The 20,931-nt window shown below is 45.4% G+C and overlaps 4 non-coding genes and 3 pseudogenes across 4 annotated transcripts; all 7 read left to right on the top strand.

Moving 5' to 3' along the window:
• Nucleotides 1-301: 301 nt before the first annotated feature.
• Nucleotides 302-466, top strand: LOC148997116 (U1 spliceosomal RNA). Its single transcript, XR_016147645.1, has one exon. It is a non-coding gene; the product is annotated as a U1 spliceosomal RNA (small nuclear RNA).
• Nucleotides 467-6,596: 6,130 nt separating this feature from the next.
• LOC148997115 (U2 spliceosomal RNA) lies at nt 6,597-6,797 on the top strand (annotated as a pseudogene).
• A 335-nt stretch (nt 6,798-7,132) lies between these two features.
• On the top strand, nt 7,133-7,297 carry LOC148997114 (U1 spliceosomal RNA). Its single transcript, XR_016147682.1, has one exon. It is a non-coding gene; the product is annotated as a U1 spliceosomal RNA (small nuclear RNA).
• A 5,597-nt stretch (nt 7,298-12,894) lies between these two features.
• LOC148997113 (U2 spliceosomal RNA) lies at nt 12,895-13,125 on the top strand (annotated as a pseudogene).
• Nucleotides 13,126-13,462: 337 nt separating this feature from the next.
• On the top strand, nt 13,463-13,627 carry LOC148997112 (U1 spliceosomal RNA). The gene has a single exon (XR_016147640.1). It is a non-coding gene; the product is annotated as a U1 spliceosomal RNA (small nuclear RNA).
• Nucleotides 13,628-19,926: 6,299 nt separating this feature from the next.
• LOC120475324 (U2 spliceosomal RNA) lies at nt 19,927-20,100 on the top strand (annotated as a pseudogene).
• A 335-nt stretch (nt 20,101-20,435) lies between these two features.
• Nucleotides 20,436-20,600, top strand: LOC148997111 (U1 spliceosomal RNA). The gene has a single exon (XR_016147671.1). It is a non-coding gene; the product is annotated as a U1 spliceosomal RNA (small nuclear RNA).
• Nucleotides 20,601-20,931: the final 331 nt, after the last annotated feature.

Raw genomic sequence — 20,931 nt, 5'->3', positions numbered from 1 at the left:
TGTGGCAGAAGGTGATAATGGAGCTAGTGTGAGTGGGTGTTGTAGGTGATCATGTGCTATACTAGCCTGGGTAGAATTGTGGTGTAAAAACAAGACAAAAATGAACCCCTGTTCCTCTGTCAGTTTAACATCTGATCCGTCCACTATTCGGGGACGGCGCATTATGTACATTTATGGCTCATGGAGCCGGATGCGGAGCGTGCAAAAAAAAAAAAAAAAAAAGCCCCTTTTTTGACTGGCAAACCGCTGGTGAGGATTGGGGAGAGGGACAGGGTGCTTCTGACTGAAGGCCTGGGAATTCATACTTACCTGGCAGGGGAGACACCATGATCAGGAAGGTGGTTCACCCAGGGCGAGGCTCGGCCATTGCACTCAGGGTTGTGCTGACCCCTGCGAATTCCCCAAATGTGGGAATCTCGACTGCATAATTTATGGTAGTGGGGGACTGCGTTCGCGCTCTCCCCTGGACAACACTGGTTAAAAGGGCAGATTGTTAAAGCTCCACTTGAGGTTCTTTTTTTTTTTTTTTTTCTCCACTTCTTCAATATCCAGAGGCAGTCCAGAGAGTTGAACTGCGGCGGTTGCTCGAGAGATACGAAACAGTCTAGGACCGGTCTGTGTGAGGAGGGTTTTCTTTTTTCTCCTCAATTCTTCAAATAGTCTCCAATATTTGACGGACGACTTAGTTCACAGCAGTTGTCCTGGAGGCAAAGTTGTTCGGAATGAGGAGTTCTATCATGTGGTATGAAAACATTGTGCACGTGTGAAACGTCACGTGATATACAGCCACCCATGTTGTGTTTTTTTCTGTTTACAGCACCACCAAGTGGCCAGTCGCCGCATTCCTCTTCACGTGACCACGGGCTGAGCCCCTACACAGGTGTACCGAGTTGGGTGCAATTGTCTCATTCCGTTGGAGAGTTATAGCCGTTTAAGTAAAGCCCGCCTCGCCCACCCCCAACGTTTTGGCGTACCGTCGCCAACGTGGATGGAAATTTTCCCGATCCCTGTTGGCAGTCGGACTCCAGAGAATCTTTCTGCACCGGTTTGGGTCAGATCGGGCAAAAAACCTAGGACTAGTGTGCAAAAGTAGGTTTTTCAGAAAATCCAAAATACCCGAAAATCTCGCCAGCGCGACCACCCAATCCGAGGCATGCATCTTGTTCGGCTCGAGCCAAGGATTCCGGTGATGTAAGACACTTGGGTCTGCGACCGACGGTCGAGGAGTTACGAGCCATTTCGTACTTTTGATCGCTGCAGCGCCACCTTGGGGCCGATCGGGGCGAGCCTTGGTGAGGTTGTAGTACCGGGCCGGTCCTACCATCCCTCAGAGTTTCAAGTCTCTACCACGGACGCTTTGGTCTGCCCGCTCACTTTTAAGGCGGAATGTTGATGATCCAAAATCCCAGGTTGCACTCCAGAGTGTCGTGCTGTGCACTCTGTTGTGATCCATTTTCGGTGTCAACCAATCTGAGCTGTGCTTGTTTGCCGGCGACCTTAGACCCTCTCGCCGCGGCCCAGGTGGGCGTGGCCTTTGCCGGCTCCCCCGCCTCGGCGTCGCTGCGTCATCGCTTCTCGGCCTTTTGGCTAAGATCAAGTGTGCGATCGACCAGAATGGATGATTCCAGAGAGGATGCTCCACTGCCGACCATGTTGGTGCGGCTGAAGAACACAGTGCGGTTTCAGGTCAAGAAAGATGCAGCGTTGGATGTGAAGAAACGATTTGGAAGAGACTTTGTGGTGACTGAGCTGCTAAGGGAAGTTTTTGGGATTTCAGCGTCTTTAATTTTCTGTCTGCAAGATTTTTCATCGTCTGGGTTCATGGATTTGACTTTTTTTCAATTGAGAGACTGTGCTGCCTTTTATGAAGCTTGGGGGATGAAAAAAGATCACCAGCGCTTGAGTGGCATACAACTTTTCCCGGCTTTTACTCAAGATTTTCTGCCTTTAACGATCCACCTGTACAATCCTTTCGTGGAAGATGGGGACGTTTTTTTACCTTCTTGGCCAGGTATTGTGAGACTGTGAAAGGTGGAGAGCGATTGAAAGATCGTTTTGGTATATGGACAGGGAAGAGAAGATACCTGGTGAAGTTGCGTGCAGACCCAGCTGCTGAAGGAGGTTTAGTGCATCCGCCTGGTTCCTTCTTCATTGGTTCAAACAGGGGCTTTTTGCACTATCCAGGTCAGCCGGTGTACTGTAGGCGGTGTGGCGCACAGGGTCATGTGAAAGCAGAATGTGCAGGCCAGAGATGCCGCTTTTGTGGATCAACAGAGCACATGGGAACAGCCTGTCCAGAACCTAAGAAGTGCAGTTTATGTGGAGGAGTGGATCATCTGTTCCGGGTATGCCCTAAGCGGAAAAAAACGTATGCCAGCCTTTTCAAAGAGGGACAAGATCTACAGGCCGACTTTGAGGGTCTATTATCAAGTGTTCCTGAGACGAGAGACAGTCAGAAGGCGGGCCCTTCAAATCTGGGTGTTAGTGAAGCTGCTGTGGAAGTGAGGGCTGCTGAAGTAAGAGAGGAGGTGGAAAAGAAAGGAACTGAGGAAGAGGTGGAGCTTCAAATTGGCTCTTCACAAGTATGGTCGGAGTTCGATGTGGAAGAAGTCTTGTGTGGCATTTATGGAGAGAATGGACAAGGTATGGGGGAGTCAGCGAGCGATGGGAAGGAACTCCAGCCTATGGAAGTGACTGGACAGGAGCAACAGGACGCTATGAAGCTGGGAAAAGGCATGAGAAGACGGAAGCTCTTCGATCACATGACTGGCGATAGAGAGAGTAAATGCAGTAAGGTCCTGGCTCAGGATCTGACACTCAGACGAGCCCAGGGAGATGAGGGTGGAGGTGAAATGGACATTATAGAGGGCTTTATAGAAGAAAGTGCTGTAAAGGGAAGAAGGGGGAATGGTGGGGTGTTGGGAAAAGTAATGTCGATTTTGCATGAGGACGAGGGAAGAGGGAGGGAAGATGTCAATGAGGAAGGCACAGAATGGACTGAAGTTTTCGGGAAGGGGAGGGGTAAAGGGAAAAAATATTCTGAGCAAAAGGGGAGCTTATGAGATTCGGGTGGGATGCAGTCTGTTTTTCTTTTCCCTAGTAGGGTCTTTTATTTTTTATTTTTAAATGGTACATTTAAAGATGGCTACCCTGAATGTAAGGGGTTTAAAAATGACACAAAGAAGGACTGCAATTTTCCTTTCTTTAAAAATGTCACCGCTTGATGTTTGTTTTTTGCAAGAATGCCATCTAAAGGACAAAAATGATATTACTGTTTTTTCTGCAGAGTGGGACATGGGGCCTTCTTTTTGGGGAGTGGGGAATATTAATGCAGATGGGGTGGGTATTTTATTCTATTCGTGGGATTTTGTTATTGAGTCTGCTATTGTGACCATTCCGGGGAGGATAGTGGTAGTGGATGTGAGGTGGAGAGGGATTGCTTTTCGCTTTATCAACGTTTATGCACCGAGTAATTTGGGTGATAGGGAGGGGTTTCTAGATAGCTTAAATGCTATTCTGTATACTAATAGGCTGCTAGTTTTGGGAGGGGATTTTAATGTGTCATTGGACAATGATTCAGGTAGTTTGCTGGCTCTTTTGACATCAGGGTTCTTGCTACGTGATTCTTTCCGAGGGGCGGGGGGGCGGGATCCCACTTTCACTTGGCAAAACAGTAGACAGATGGGGGCACGTTTGGATTATATTTTTGTGCCATCACATGTTAAGGTGTTTAATTACATGCAAGCTCCCATGTGGTGTTCAGACCACTGTATGGTGGGAGTATGGCTGGAAGTAGGAGGGGAGGAGCGGGGAAGGGGTGTGTGGAGGTTCAATACTTCCTTTTTGAGTGACAAAGCTTTTTGTATTGCCCTCTTTAATTTGGTGGCCGGGTGGAAAAATTTGCAAGGGTTGTTTCTGTCACAAGGGGATTGGTGGGAGGGGTTTAAAGAGAGAGTAGCCTTTTTCTGCCGTAGTTGGGGAAGGGAGAAGGCTAGAAGGAAGCGGGGAAAAATAAGCAAGTGGTCAGAAGAGCTTCAAGCTCTTTGGACAGAAGGTGCATTAGGATCGGTTGAGGGATGGGCCAGGGCTAGAGAATTGCAAGATGATTTAAAAAATCATTTTTGGGAGGAGGCAAAGTCCTTCTTGCAAGGGTCAAGTGTCCAAAAGCGACTCTATGATGAGAGGCCAACCAGTTTTTTCTTTGCCACAGTGCGAGCCAGACAAAGGAAAAGTTACATAGAGGGTCTGAGGGGTCAAGGGGGGGTGCAGACTTCAGTAAAGGGGATGTTGGGTGTAGCTGAAGGTTTTTATAGAGATTTATTTAGTAACAGAACTCCGTCAGTTACAGCATATGAAGAATATTTGGAGGTTTTGGAAGGGGGTTTAGAGGAGGAAGAGAGGACTGCACTAGAAGCGCCTCTGACTTTACAAGAAATTAGCTCTGCGGTGTCTTCCCTTAAAAAGGGCACGTCTCCCGGATGTGATGGCCTTCCGGCGGCTTTTTATGAGGTGGCTTTTCCGTGGATAGGGAATGAGCTTGTGGGGGTGTATGAGGAATGCCTTAGAAGAGGTGAGATGATAGCGACAATGAGAACAGGACTGGTGTCGCTACTGTATAAGAAAGGATTGAAGGAAGAGTTGGGAAATTGGAGGCCAATTACCTTACTTACTACAGATTACAAAATTTTGGCCAAAGTTATGACAGCAAGGCTGAAAAGGGTTATAGGGTCAGTTATTCAGGCAGATCAAACATGTGGGGTCCCAGGCAGGTCAATTTCGTTTAATCTGGCTCTAGTCAGAGACATAATTAGTTGGGCAGAACAACGCCAGCTTTCTTTAGCGATCTTGAGTTTGGACCAGGAGAAGGCTTTTGATAGGGTTAGTCATAACTTCCTGGAAGCCACATTGGAGCGGTTGGGGTTTGGGCCAGTCTTCAGGGGGTGGGTTAAATTACTTTACAGTAAGGTGTTTAGTAAAATAGGGATAAATGGACATTTTTCAGAGAAGGTAGAGCAGCTGGGGGGAGTAAGGCAGGGGTGCCCTTTGTCTCCCCTGCTTTATGTTTTGTCCTTGGAGCCTCTGCTAGCAGCTCTGAGAACAGCGCCCTCTTTCGCAGGTGTTCACTTGCCTGGAGGTGGGGGAACATGTGCAAAAGTGGCTGCTTATGCAGATGATACAACCCTGTTTCTGTCTTCTGTATTCGATTTTGAGGTGGTTGGCAGAATTCTAGAGGGGTTCTGCAAGGTATCTGGGGCAAAGGTAAATGTGAGTAAATCCTCAGTTATGTTTTTTGGGCGGTGGGCTGATAAAACAAAGGCAAAGGGAGGTTATAAGGTTTGTGAAGATGGGCTGAAAATTCTTGGGGTCAGATTTTTTAGAGGGAACAGTGCAAAGGAGAATTAGGAGGGAAGGCTGAGGGTAGTCCAGGCGAAGATAGTGAGATGGAACTCAAGGGGGCTATCCTTGTGGGGAAGGTTAGAGGTGGTGAAGGCGGACCTTCTCCCTAGCCTGAATTACTTGGCTTATGTATTTCCTGTTCCTTTTTGGCTGGGGAGGAAGTTAGAAAAAATGGTTTTCTCTTTTCTGTGGAAGAATAGCACGGAAATGGTGGCCAGGTTACAGATGTACCGTCTGGTGAGGGATGGTGGGAGGGGGGTCCCATGCATTCCATTGAAGATGGAGGCTATCTTCTGTTCGTTTGCGGCACGGGTGGCATCCCAAGAGACAGTGCACAAGGCTAGGTTTTTAGCCCAGTTTTGGCTGGCTTTTCCTTTAAGGTCCTTGGGAAATTGGAGGGGAACAATGCCCTGGTCGACAGATAGGCCAGAGCAGTACAATAAAGTGGCAGATTTCATTGCTCGTAAGCCTTGGTGTCTAGAGGAGTCCCTTATTTTAGAGCACAAAAAACTATACAGTAGGCTGAGAGATGAGTTAGTGGAAGGTGTAGAAAATGCAGTTTCATCATATGGAGTGAGTTGGTCTATGTTGCAGCCATCATATCTGACTGGGTTCTGTAAAGATCTAAACTGGTTAACAGTTCTGGGCCGGTTACCCGTGAGAGAAAGATTATATAGACATGGGTCAGGTAGGTCTCCGAAGTGCCCAATTGGATGTGGTCAAGATGAGACTGTTGAGCATGTCTTTTGGGCATGTCCAGGGGCGGGTGCATTTTGGAGGTTAGTAATGCGATGGTGGGATAGATGGGGAGGGCCGAGCATTTCTAGGAATCTGGTGATATATGGGGTGGGTTTAGAAGGGTTTGTAGAAGAGCGTAGGAGAATTATTTGGAGCACGATTTCTGAGGGGAAACATGTTCTTTGGGAATCGAGAACAGTGTGTTTGAGAAAGCAGATTCCTCGGACGGAGTCAAAGAGGTTATTTTTAAGTTTACTTGGGAAAATGTCAGCGGAGGTTAAAGCTTACAAAGTGTGTTATGGGGAAGAGGTGACTAGGAGGGTATGGAGAGGGCTGCAGAGGGTGGGAGTGGGGTAAAGGGGGAGTGTTTCTTTTTGCCTTTTTCCTTTTCTAAGTCTTTACATCATGGAATGTTAAAAAGAGAAATGATGTTGTATTTATTTTGGATGATGTGGTAATGTATGGTTTTGTTGTTATAATAAAAAAAAAAAAAAAAAAAAAAAAAAAAATCTGTTCTTATCAGTTTAATATCTGATACGTGCCCTACCCGGGCACCACATATTAAATTGATTTTTGGTCCTGGGAGATGGCATAGGGGCTTGCTCCGTCCACTCCACGCATCGACCCGGTATTGCAGTACTTCTGGGAACGGTGCACCCTCCTAAAGTGTTCAATGAAAGAAATGTAGTGGTCTTGTGTGGCAGAAGGTGATAATGGAGCTAGTGTGAGTGGGTGTTGTAGGTGATCATGTGCTATACTAGCCTGGGTAGAATTGTGGTGTAAAAACAAGACAAAAAGGAACCCCTGTTCCTCTGTCAGTTTAACATCTGATCCGTCCACTATTCGGGGACGGCGCATTATGTACATTTATGGCTCATGGAGCCGGATGCGGAGCGTGCAAAAAAAAAAAAAAAAAAAGCCCCTTTTTTGACTGGCAAACCGCTGGTGAGGATTGGGGAGAGGGGCAGGGTGCTTCTGACTGAAGGCCTGGGAATTCATACTTACCTGGCAGGGGAGACACCATGATCAGGAAGGTGGTTCACCCAGGGCGAGGCTCGGCTATTGCACTCTGGGTTGTGCTGACCCCTGCGAATTCCCCAAATGTGGGAATCTCGACTGCATAATTTATGGTAGTGGGGGACTGCGTTCGCGCTCTCCCCTGGACAACACTGGTTAAAAGGGCAGATTGTTAAAGCTCCACTTGAGGTTCTTTTGTTTTTTGTTTTTTTTCTCCACTTCTTCAATATCCAGAGGCAGTCCAGAGAGTTGAACTGCGGCGGTTGCTCGAGAGATACGAAACGGTCTAGGACCGGTCTGTGTGAGGAGGGTTTTCTTTTTTCTCCTCAATTCTTCAAATAGTCTCCAATATTTGACGGACGACTTAGTTCACAGCAGTTGTCCTGGAGGCAAAGTTGTTAAAAGTAGGTTTTTCAGAAAATCCAAAATACCCGAAAATCTCGCCAGCGCGACCACCCAATCCGAGGCATGCATCTTGTTCGGCTCGAGCCAAGGATTCCGGTGATGTAAGACACTTGGGTCTGCGACCGACGGTCGAGGAGTTAAGAGCCATTTCGTACTTTTGATCGCTGCAGCGCCACCTTGGGGCCGATCGGGGCGAGCCTTGGTGAGGTTGTAGTACCGGGCCGGTCCTACCATCCCTCAGAGTTTCAAGTCTCTACCACGGACGCTTTGCTCCGCCCGCTCACTTTTAAGGCGGAATGTTGATGATCCAAAATCCCAGGTTGCACTCCAGAGTGTCGTGCTGTGCACTCTGTTGTGATCCATTTTCGGTGTCAACCAATCTGAGCTGAGCTTGTTTGCCGGCGACCTTAGACCCTCTCGCCGCGGCCCAGGTGGGCGTGGCCTTTGCCGGCTCCCCCGCCTCGGCGTCGCTGCGTCATCGCTTCTCGGCCTTTTGGCTAAGATCAAGTGCAAGTGGCTTGACCGCAGTTCTTGGTGGCTAAAGGTCTGTGAAGGAGTGGGGAAGAGATGGCAGAAGGAATTTTTGAGAGAAGAGTGAAGAACACGTCAAGACTTTACTGGGAAGGATCCAGAGAAGAAGAGATGCCGGAAAGGGAAGAATTCATTCAAAAAGTTATCATTGATTTGTTGAAGGTTGACCCTCCAGCGATCCTTGGAATCCAAAGAAATGGCAAAGATAAGTACTTTGATGTCACGATGAAGGACAGCATTTTGTTTCAGAGACTTTTGGAAAAGTTCAGAGAAAATGAAGGTCAGCGTCCTCTGGATAAGTTTAAAATACAGTCTTTGGGGAGAAATAATTTTCGGATTTTGACAATCAACATGTTTGACATGAATATGGAAGATGAAGAGGTGGAATCTTTTCTTCGAAACCATGTTAAAATAATATCGACAGTAAGGTACAGAAGGGACAGATTCGGGGTATGGAACGGACAAAGGCAGTATCAAGTGTTGCTCAACGAGGACCCTGCTGGTTTCCAGGGTTACCATCATCCTCCGGCCAATTTTAAAATTGCGGGTGTAAGGGGGTACATAGTGTACTCCGGTCAGCCTCAATTTTGTAGAAGATGTCAGGAATTTGGACACTTGGAATACCAATGCGTTATAAGATGTCTGAACTGTAAAGAATTGGGGCATGCTGCCTCAGAGTGTCTGAAACCGAAAGTGTGCAAGGAGTGTGGGGCTACTGATCATCTTTTCAGGACATGTCCAAAACGGAAAAGAACGTATGCCAGTGCAGCAAGAGGAGAAGATGGAGAAGACCTTAGGCCAATTGAAGTTGTTATTAAGGAAGTACAGGCATACCATGGAGCTCTTACTGGCCAGAATGAAGAAGTATACCAGATGGGTTCACCTACGGATACAGAGATAATGGAGGGAGTGAGAGGAGTCACAGCAGGATGCCCTGTTTTAGCTTCTGTCCCAGCTGAGCTAACAAATCCAGCTTTTGAGGAATCGGAGAAAATGGAAGAGGAGGGGGGTGAGTTACAGGGTACAGTGAGTCCAGACACCCTACATCTCACAACTAATATTTCCTGGGGTGACAGAATGGAGGATGAGGAAGAGCAAGGAGCTGAAGGATCCTGGAAGTTAGCTTCTAAGACAAGTAAAAGGAAATTGGAAGGAAACGAGGAAGAAAATAAGATTGAGGTATCAAATTCATTTAGTGTGTTGGATCAGCGGACGGATGATGAGGAGTCTTTGAGCTTACCTGAGTTTGCGGATGGATCGTCGATGGCTGGGTCCCTGATAGTGCCTCCTGTGGTAACATCAGAGGAAGAGGTGGAGGTTTCGGAGCTGGGGTCGATGTCTGGTAGTTTCCTATCGAGGGAAGACGTGGAGTTTTTTATAGGGACCACTGGATTCATAGAAGGCACAGACAAGGAGAAAAGAAATGGAAAGAAGAAGAAAACGTTACCTGATGATCTTTATGAATGATGGACTTGAAGTTTGTATCTCTCAATGTGAGAGGTTTGAGGGATGCTGGAAAGAGGGGTGCTCTGTTTTGTTCTCTGTTATCTATGGACTTCGAGGTGGCATTCCTACAAGAGTGTCACCTGAAAGGAGAAGAAGATACAATAACTTTTTCTAAAGAATGGACTTCCGGGGTGTCATATTGGAGTATTGGGAATGTACATTCAGATGGACTGGGGATAGTGTTTAAGAAAAATGGATTCATGATAGAGAATTATGTATCTCTTGTGCCGGGGAGATTACAATGTCTGGATGCACGATGGGGTGAGTATAAATATCGCTTTATTAATGTATATGCACCCTGTAATAGAAGTAAAAGACTGGAATTTTTCAAAAACTTACCAAATTTATGGGATACCAATAGATGTGTAATAATGGGGGGTGATTTCAATATAACGTTGGACAGTTTGGAAAAAAATGGGGAAATTGACTTCTCAGGGATTTACTTAAAAGAGGAATTAGGAGAACATTTCTTACAGGATGCATATAGGAAATGTAATAAAGATGATCCAGGGTTTACATGGGGTAATACGAGGGGCAATAGAAGTAGATTAGATTATTTTTTTATAACACAGGGGATAGAAATAAAAGAGTTGAGGATTGTACCATGTTGGTGTTCGGATCATGGAATGTTGTTAGTCACAATAGTTAATAATGAGGTAAGCATGGGTAAGGGCTATTGGAAGATGAATATTAGTTTGTTGGAGGATGATATATTTAAAAAGGAATTTAAAGATTTTTACAAATTATGGCAAGAGTTTAAAGTGGGGTATGTATCGCTTTTAGAATGGTGGGAGGTGTTGAAAAAAGAAATTGCGGGGTTTTGCATAAGATATACAGAAAAGAAAAGAAGACAGGAAAGGAGGGAGGTTTGGAAGGACAATAATAGATTGCAAAAAATAATGGCAAATCAAAATGTAGGGTTAGAGGTGAGAGAGGAGGAAATTGCGGACATAAAGGGGAAAATTAAAATGTACTATACTAAAAAGGCAAAGGAGTTTGCGTTTTTAGCAAAGGTAGAGGAAAGGGAAAAAGATGAGAAAGTAACTAAATATTTTTTTCAAACAATAAAACAGAAACAGAGAGGGGAAATAATTGATGGGTTTATGTCAGAAAAAGGAGAAGTTAAAGGTAAAGAAAACATGTTTAAATATGTCTGTGGCTTTTATAAGGAACTGTTTTCTAAAAGAGAGGTAGATGGGAGGAAGGAAGGGGAGTTATTGGGAGGTATAAAGAGAGTCCTACTTAAGGAACATAGAGAAAAAATAGTGGGTGAGATCAAGGAAGAGGAAATTAAAGCAGCCCTTACCTCAATGAAAGGGAATAAAACTCCAGGGGGGGATGGGTTGCCGAAAGAGTTTTATGGGTGCTTTTGGGACATCATAAAAGAGATTTGGTGATGGTATATAGAGAGGTGTATAAGACAGGCAAGTTAACTGAGTCTATGAGTTCGGGGGTAATACACCTAATCCACAAGAAAGGTGAAAAAAAAGATATAAAAAATTGGAGACCAATAACCGTTTTAACAACTGATTATAAAATTTTAAGTAAGTGTTTAACAAATAGGTTACTGGAGGTGATGTCGGTATTAGTGAATCCAGATCAAACTTGTGGGGTTAAGGGAAGGGCTGGTTCTTTTAATTTATTGCTCATAAGAGATATCATTAGCTGGGTTGAAGAGAGAGATCTGCCTTTGTGCATACTGAGTCTAGATCAGGAGAAAGCCTTCGACAGGGTTAACCATGAATTCTTATTTAAGGTATTAGGGGAAATGAATGTTGGGGAAGAGTTTATCTCATGGGTAAGGGTCCTATATAATGAAGTACATAGTAGGGTGAAGATAAATGGGTTTTTGAGTGAACCGATTGAACAAAGGGGAGGTGTTAGGCAGGGATGTCCATTGTCTCCTCTGTTGTATGTCTTGTTTATAGAGCCTTTGGCAGAAAGAATAAGGAACGAGCAATACATTGAAGGAGTGCACATACCGGGAGGGTTGGGTGAACGGGTAAAAGTATCTCAGTATGCAGACGATACAACTGTATTTATGTCTACAGATAGAGGGTTGGATAAAGTGGTGCAAATATTGGAAATGTATTGTGCAGCTACTGGCTCGGCCATAAACTATGCCAAATCATCATTAATGTATTGTGGAAAATGGAAAGGAAGGAAAGAGGTGAGGCACGGTTTTTCGTTGTGTCCTACGGGAATCAAAATTTTGGGGGTTAAATTTTATCGTAAAGATTCGGCTAAACTAAATTGGGAGGAAAAAATTGAGAGGGTAAAAAAGAAATTGAACATTTGGAGGAGCAGAAAGCTTAGTATTACGGGGAAGGGGTTAGTAGTTAAGGTAGATCTGTTGTCTAGTTTGATTTACTTAGCCCTAATCTTTCCAATTCCTGCGAAAAGTAAATTAATTTTGACTAGGTTGGTCTTTTCATTTATATGGGGTGGGAAGTATGAACCTGTTAAAAGGGAACAGATGTACCTAGAGGTTGAAGAAGGAGGTAGAGCGGTGGTGTGTATTCCTTTAAAGTTAGAGGTACTTTACATTTGTTTTTTATGTAAGATACTTATAAATAATGTGGAGCATAAAGCTATGTATTTTGTAAAATTGTGGGCAGCTCTGCCATTAAGGAGAATTGTTCCCTTGGACAACAGAGGACCAAAGGCTGAGAGTAGACCTTGGCAATATGAAAAGTTAATTTTGTTTTTAAGAGCCTATCCTGGTTGTGTAAAGGATGAGTTACTAAAAAATCATAAACAATTATATCAAGATTTAAAAGAGAAAATGGTAGTAACACAACAAGCAGAAATGAGAAAGAAAAAAGTTAAGTGGAAATGTATTCAACATGAAAATTTAAGTAATGAGAGGAAGGATTTGAATTGGCTCGTAGCTTTGAATAGATTGCCGGTGAGGGAAAGATTGTATAATCAAGGATCTACAGGCACAAGAGGTTGTCCAAGAGGTTGTCCAGGGGACGAGACTCTACATCATGTTTTTTGTGAATGTTATTTAGCTCATTGCTTTTGGAAAAGAATACAACAACTGTTAAGGTTAGTAAGAATTGATATTGTTTTGAACCCTGACTTAATTGTAGGAGGAAAAGGGTTGGGACAGTCAAAAAAGGAAAGGATAATCTGGTGCATAATAAGTATTGGTAAAGAGATATTGTGGGAGGAACGGAATGCTCAAGTAAAAAAGAAAAGAGAAGGTAGAACATCAAAGCAATTGTGGTATGAATTGAAATACAAAGTGTTAATGGAAGCTAAAATGTGGAAAATAAGAATGGAAAAAGATGAATATTTGCTTTTGTGGGGTGAATTGGAAAAACATTGTACTGTAAATAAATAAATAATAAAAAAAAAATAAATAAAAAAAAATCTGTTCTTATCAGTTTAATATCTGATACGTGCCCTACCCGGGCACCACATATTAAATTGATTTTTGGTCCTGGGAGATGGCATAGGGGCTTGCTCCGTCCACTCCACGCATCGACCCGGTATTGCAGTACTTCTGGGAACGGTGCACCCTCCTAAAGTGTTCAATGAAAGAAATGTAGTGGTCTTGTGTGGCAGAAGGTGATAATGGAGCTAGTGTGAGTGGGTGTTGTAGGTGATCATGTGCTATACTAGCCTGGGTAGAATTGTGGTGTAAAAACAAGACAAAAAGGAACCCCTGTTCCTCTGTCAGTTTAACATCTGATCCGTCCACTATTCGGGGACGGCGCATTATGTACATTTATGGCTCATGGAGCCGGATGCGGAGCGTGCAAAAAAAAAAAAAAAAAAAAAGCCCCTTTTTTGACTGGCAAACCGCTGGTGAGGATTGGGGAGAGGGGCAGGGTGCTTCTGACTGAAGGCCTGGGAATTCATACTTACCTGGCAGGGGAGACACCATGATCAGGAAGGTGGTTCACCCAGGGCGAGGCTCGGCCATTGCACTCTGGGTTGTGCTGACCCCTGCGAATTCCCCAAATGTGGGAATCTCGACTGCATAATTTATGGTAGTGGGGGACTGCGTTCGCGCTCTCCCCTGGACAACACTGGTTAAAAGGGCAGATTGTTAAAGCTCCAATTGAGGTTCTTTTTTTTTTTTTTTTTCTCCACTTCTTCAATATCCAGAGGCAGTCCAGAGAGTTGAACTGCGGCGGTTGCTCGAGAGATACGAAACAGTCTAGGACCGGTCTGTGTGAGGAGGGTTTTCTTTTTTCTCCTCAATTCTTCAAATAGTCTCCAATATTTGACGGACGACTTAGTTCACAGCAGTTGTCCTGGAGGCAAAGTTGTTCGGAATGAGGAGTTCTATCATGTGGTATGAAAACATTGTGCACGTGTGAAACGTCACGTGATATACAGCCACCCATGTTGTGTTTTTTTCTGTTTACAGCGCCACCAAGTGGCCAGTCGCCGCATTCCTCTTCACGTGACCACGGGCTGAGCCCGTACACAGGTGTACCGAGTTGGGTGCAATTGTCTCATTCCGTTGGAGAGTTATAGCCGTTTAAGTAAAGCCCGCCTCGCCCACCCCCAACGTTTTGGCGTACCGTCGCCAACGTGGATGGAAATTCCAACTGTTTCCCAATCCCTGTTGGCAGTCAGACTCCAGAGAATCTTTCTGCACCGGTTTGGGTCAGATCGGGCAAAAAACCTAGGACTAGTGTGCAAAAGTAGGTTTTTCAGAAAATCCAAAATACCCGAAAATCTCGCCAGCGCGACCACCCAATCCGAGGCATGCATCTTGTTCGGCTCGAGCCAAGGATTCCGGTGATGTAAGACACTTGGGTCTGCGACCGACGGTCGAGGAGTTACGAGCCATTTCGTACTTTTGATCGCTGCAGCGCCACCTTGGGGCCGATCGGGCGAGCCTTGGTGAGGTTGTAGTACCGGGCCGGTCCTACCATCCCTCAGAGTTTCAAGTCTCTACCACGGACGCTTTGGTCTGCCCGCTCACTTTTAAGGCGGAATGTTGATGATCCAAAATCCCAGGTTGCACTCCAGAGTGTCGTGCTGTGCACTCTGTTGTGATCCATTTTCGGTGTCAACCAATCTGAGCTGAGCTTGTTTGCCGGCGACCTTAGACCCTCTCGCCGCGGCCCAGGTGGGCGTGGCCTTTGCCGGCTCCCCCGCCTCGGCGTCGCTGCGTCATCGCTTCTCGGCCTTTTGGCTAAGATCAAGTGGTCTGGTCGGACGTCTGAGACAGCGATCGCCTCTTGTTGGACTTGGTCTCGTGTGTTGCTTGTCACACGGGACATACACCCTTCAGGAGGTACATTGACAAGCGGCTTTTAATTGACGACTCGTTCTACGAGGAATCTTCTGGTTTTAAGGTAAGCAGGTTTTAATTTATTTATTGTATATTTATTGTTGGATTTTAGCCGCAGCAGGCTAGTGGTGCCTCCAACATGTCGGCTGCTCGTGCCGGCATGAGGAGGCACCACAGCGTGCGTTTTAAATTTAAGACAAAGGAGGATGGCACTCTCCAGGCGATGTCCAGGTTGGACTTTTCCAGGAAGTGCATCCAACAGACTCTCGGTTTTAAGGCTATTGATATTAACTGCTTGTTGACTCTGCCCCTGAATCATGGCTTCGACGTTAGTTTTGCTTCTGCTTCCTTGCTAAGTACTTTTTGGGCTCGGTATGAATTGTGTAAAGCCAATTTCTCCATGTTCACTGTGGAAAAACTGACTGATAATTCGCTGAAAGTGGTGATTGTCAGGATGTTTAATGAAACAGTTAGTGGAGAAGACATTGCTGTATGGTTGGCAAGATATTGCTCTATTCGTGGTCAACCAGTCAAGGTTTTAGATGAAGACAGTATCTGGAGCTGTGCGTGGAGAGTGCCCATTAAACAATGGGCAGATCCCAACAGCTACCATGGCCTGAGTCAAATTCCTTCTATGATTGTGTTGGGAGAGAATAGAGGTTACATCCATTATCAAGGGATGCCCAAGCTATGCCGCAAGTGTGGCCAACTTGGGCATCTCGCCGAGGCGTGCCAAGAAGTAGTGTGTAGGAAGTGCAGAGAAATTGGACACACTTTTGAAGAGTGCAAAAATGGCAGAAAGTGCAACCTCTGTGGAGAATCATCCCATCTCTACAGAGACTGCCCCCAAAGTTTTGCCAACAAGCTAAAAAACAACAAAATGGCCGCCCCACCCAAAGAGCAAACGATAAAGGAGGCGGGCCCTGAGGTTTTGGCGGGAAATTCAAATCCTCAGCCAGCCTCAGGGATTGGACTGGAAGAAGGAAGTGGGGCGGCCACAGGGGCGGAGTCAACTCGAACAGCTGGTCAGGGGGAGGAAGCCAATCCTCAAAATGATAATGGTAAAGAAGAGGTGGACGACAAAGAGGAGGAAACGGCTTCCTCCCTTGTCACCGTGTCTGAGGCTAGTGGGTCAACTAGTGGGAGTGAGACAGATTCTTCTCTTCCCAATGCTCAAGTGCAGAAAAGAACTGCGAGATCTCCTCTGGTTCAAACAGAGGAGAAAAAGCTGCGGGTAGCGCACCGGCTAGATAGTTGCCCCATGGAAGATCTAGACCGTGTGTGGCCCACAGACTCTCCTAATGAAGTATCTTTTCTGCATTTTAAGCTAAGAACATCGACGCCAAAGGCTTCACAAGAGGTTCTCTCTGTGAGCCCTGAGACGTCAAGCACTTTCCTCCCTGATCCCAGGCTTTCTGGGGAAAAGGGACGGCAAGTGCAACAAGAAATAACCTGATTTTAATTAAATCTCTGTAGTCCTTTTGTTGCTTTTAAATGTCTCATACCCTTTTAACCATACTGCTCATGGCTCTCACTATCTCCACCATCAATGTGAGAAGTGTGAGGAGCAATATACGAGCACAGAGTGTCCTATCCTTTTTAAAAACTTTTAAGTCAGATGTGTTTTTATTACAAGAATGTGGCCTGCCTTTTTATCCAATTACAGAAAGTGGGAGGAGATTTGGACCCCAGGAGTTTCCGTTTGGAGTGGGTCCAATTTTAATAAAAATGACGGTGTCGCCATTTTAATACAAAACCCTAATATCTTGGTGAAGGGCAGCACTTTGGTGAGGGACGGGCGGGCAATTTTAGCTAATCTGACTTTTTTAGGTAAGGATTTTAACATTTTAAATGTGTATGGTTTTACAGACAAAAACAATAGGTATGAGCTTTTAGAAGACCTGCGGCCCCACATGTTAGGTAGGGCTCCCCTAGTGGTAGCAGGGGATTTTAATTGCGTTTTAACCAAGAAAGACAGGAAGAGGACAGAGGATTTTAAAGTTGACAAAACGTCGGTTTTATTGCAGGATTTAGTTAGAGATTTTAAATTAGTGGACTGTTTTAAAGCAATGCATCAGAGAGAGGAGGGCTTCACCTGGTTCAGTGGTGACGGCACCAGAGCCTCTCGCATTGACTACGTTTTTACACGGGACTGCCTGCCAACCGATGCAACATTAACCCCCCTCTTTTTTTCAGATCACACAATGCTGTCATGCACCCTTTCACTCCCCACTTCTACGACTCACGTGCACAGTGGTGGGAGATGGTAAAAGAACGGACGAGACAGTTTTTTAGAAAGATAGGAAAAATCAAAAAGAATAGATTAAATCGACGCATGATGGGGCTGCAAAAACGACTACAGAGATACTTTAACCTTTTAAACGATGGGATTGATTTTAGTGAAGAAATCAAAGAAATAAAGCAAGAAATGTCAGTTTTATCCGAAATTCAAAGCAAAGGTGTCATTTTAAGGAGCAGGGAGAAGGAGATTGAGGAAGGTGAAAGGTGCACGAGGTATTTCTTTAAAAAAATTATTTCACGGGGTGGGGCAATCACAGCTTTGAAAAGTGGAGGGAGGGAGGTTTACACCACAAAAGAAATTTTAAAGGAAACTGAAGTATTTTATGAAAACCTATACAGCACCAAAGAAGTCCACAATGACACATTACAGGAGGTTTTAGAGTTTTTAGAAAAGAAAGTCGAAGGCGAAGGTACAATTTTATCTCAAGATTTCAACATTTTAGAAATTCACAAAGCACTCAAAAGTTTTAAACGAGGAAAGTCCCCCGGCACCGATGGACTTCCTCTGGAGTTTTATTTGACTTTTTGGGATATTTTAGCTTTCGACTTACTGACTGTTTTTAAAGAATTTGAGACTCTTGAAAGACTTCCTGACAGCTTTAGAATAGGGATAGTTTCACTCTTACATAAGAAAGGGGACAAGACTGACTTACGGAACTGGCGACCCATCACTCTTTTAAATGTCGACTGTAAACTTTTTAGCAAAATTTTAGCCACACGCATGTCGACAGTTTTAGAGGACGTAATCCACCCGGATCAAGCATGCGCTGTGCCAGGAAGGAAGATCACGGACAGCCTGGTGCTGATCAGAGACGCCATCTGTTATGCGAGAGACAGAAACCTTCGGCTAGTAGTCCTAAATTTAGACTTTGAAAAAGCATTCGACCGTATCTCGCACCACTTCCTTTTTAAGGTACTGGGTAAAATGGGATTTCCAGGGCGGTTCATAGCCTGGGTGGGACTGCTGTACAACAGTCTGGTCAGCAGAATTGTAGTTAATGGGCATTTATCCAAAGCTGTTAATATCTACAGCGGCGTCCGTCAGGGGTGTCCCTTATCTCCCCTTCTGTATGTGGCTTGTATAGAGCCACTGGCACAAATCTTGAGAAGGGACAAATGGATTAAAGGACTAGGCATTCCAGGGACTAGTGGACTGACGGCAACCTGCGTTTTATACATGGACGACGTGACCCTTTTAGCAACGGACGTTTTATCGGTACGAAGAGCAATGGACTTGACTGACTGGTACGGTCGGGCCTCAGGCGCCAAGCTCAATAGGAGCAAGTCTGAGGCCCAGCTCTTCGGGCCGTGGGGGAACGTTGACAAAGGTGGACTAGATTTGGATTTTAAAGATAATAATTTGAAAATTTTAGGTGTTAAATTTGACAGGGAGGGTGGAGGACAGGGTAACTGGACTGACATGTTAGGGAAAGTTAGGCAAAGACTGGGCTTTTGGGGACTAAGAAATCTGACGATTGAAGGCAAGATTTTAATTTTTAAAGCTGTGATTTTACCACTGATTTTACTTGTCTGTTCTGTTTTTAGTCCCCCACGAAGTTTCCTGATTGACCTGGAGAGAGCAGTGTTTTACTTCCTGTGGGGGTCCAAGTGGGAGCGACTCAAAAGAGAAGTAGTGAAGAAAAGGAAGGAGAATGGCGGAAAAGGGCTCCCAGACCCCCACCTGTTTTTAGGCAGCCGCTTCACTGCCCTCCACATTAAATACGCCCTGACCCCATCCAGAGAACACAAGACAGCAGCCATGACCCGATTCTGGATGGGGTCATACTTAAGATCTTTGAAAATTTTACCCGTTGATCTTAAATGTCCAGTGTCTTTTAATCTGTCAAAAGAACATCTTTTTATTAAGAATTTTTTAAAGAAATACCTTTTAGAAACGAATGATGCCACTGTTTTAACTAACCACAAGTCTCTTGTCTCTCTTGTGCAGGATCGAGAATCGGTGAGTCCAGTTCCAGGCCTCACACTAGGTGAGGCCAAAGACGTTTGGAGGAACGCAGCCCACCCAGCTCTCCAGAACAGGCTTAAGGACTTGTCGTGGATGGTGGCCCATGAGATCCTCCCGGTCAGGGCGGTTATGCACTCCAGAGGCATGGCCAAAAACCCCACCTGCCCACGGTCCGGATGTGGTTCCCCGGAGACCGTCTACCATCTGCTCTGGGAGTGCGGTGCTGCGCGGGACCTGTGGGCCAAGATCAGCCCCCTGGTTTTCCCGTGCCTGCCGGCGGGTCGGGCCCAGGTGGGATACAGGCTCGCCATCCTGGGGGTGGGTCAGGGCTTGAAGGAGCTAACATCACAGCAATTTACCTCGCTCTGGCTCACCCTCAACCATATCAAGGATGCCATCTGGGCCACCAGAAACCTGCTGGTGGGGAAACGCGTTACGGTGCCCCTCCACGCGAGCGAGCAATTAGTTAGATCTGCGCTGCAGGAGGCGCCGGACGTCGTTATTCGGATGGGGGGGCTGGGGTCACACCAAAGAGGTCCCGGCCACCCCCGATCCTGTACAAGAGATGTTTTATGTGGCATAATTTATTGTTTTATTGTTTTTTATCTGACATGTTTTATTGTTTTATTCCTATTATTTAAACCATTTACCTTTCTTTTAAAACAAACATGGACTTTTTACACAACACACAAACACAAGAAACTTTTAACAGTAAATAATGTGTCCCTTTTAATATGTGTAAAAATGTGATCTAAAAGAAAAAATGTACATGCAAATGGAAATAATGGAATGACACTGTGACAATAAAACTTTTCGAAAGAAAAAATCTGTTCTTATCAGTTTAATATCTGATACGTGCCCTACCCGGGCACCACATATTAAATTGATTTTTGGTCCTGGGAGATGGCATAGGGGCTTGCTCCGTCCACTCCACGCATCGACCCGGTATTGCAGTACTTCTGGGAACGGTGCACCCTCCTAAAGTGTTCAATGAAAGAAATGTAGTGGTCTTGTGTGGCAGAAGGTGATAATGGAGCTAGTGTGAGTGGGTGTTGTAGGTGATCATGTGCTATACTAGCCTGGGTAGAATTGTGGTGTAAAAACAAGACAAAAAGGAACCCCTGTTCCTCTGTCAGTTTAACATCTGATCCGTCCACTATTCGGGGACGGCGCATTATGTACATTTATGGCTCATGGAGCCGGATGCGGAGCGTGCAAAAAAAAAAAAAAAAAAAGCCCCTTTTTTGACTGGCAAACCGCTGGTGAGGATTGGGGAGAGGGGCAGGGTGCTTCTGACTGAAGGCCTGGGAATTCATACTTACCTGGCAGGGGAGACACCATGATCAGGAAGGTGGTTCACCCAGGGCGAGGCTCGGCCATTGCACTCTGGGTTGTGCTGACCCCTGCGAATTCCCCAAATGTGGGAATCTCGACTGCATAATTTATGGTAGTGGGGGACTGCGTTCACGCTCTCCCCTGGACAACACTGGTTAAAAGGGCAGATTGTTAAAGCTCCACTTGAGGTTCTTTTGTTTTTTTTTTTTTCTCCACTTCTTCAATATCCAGAGGCAGTCCAGAGAGTTGAACTGCGGCGGTTGCTTGAGAGATACGAAACAGTCTAGGACCGGTCTGTGTGAGGAGGGTTTTCTTTTTTCTCCTCAATTCTTCAAATAGTCTCCAATATTTGACGGACGACTTAGTTCACAGCAGTTGTCCTGGAGGCAAAGTTGTTCGGAATGAGGAGTTCTATCATGTGGTATGAAAACATTGTGCACGTGTGAAACGTCACGTGATATACAGCCACCCATGT

Source organism: Pimephales promelas, chromosome 2 (genome assembly GCF_988280905.1).
Source record: "Pimephales promelas chromosome 2, fPimPro1.hap1.1, whole genome shotgun sequence".
Lineage (NCBI taxonomy): Eukaryota > Metazoa > Chordata > Actinopteri > Cypriniformes > Leuciscidae > Pimephales > Pimephales promelas.
This window is presented reverse-complemented; position numbering and strand designations above follow the sequence as displayed.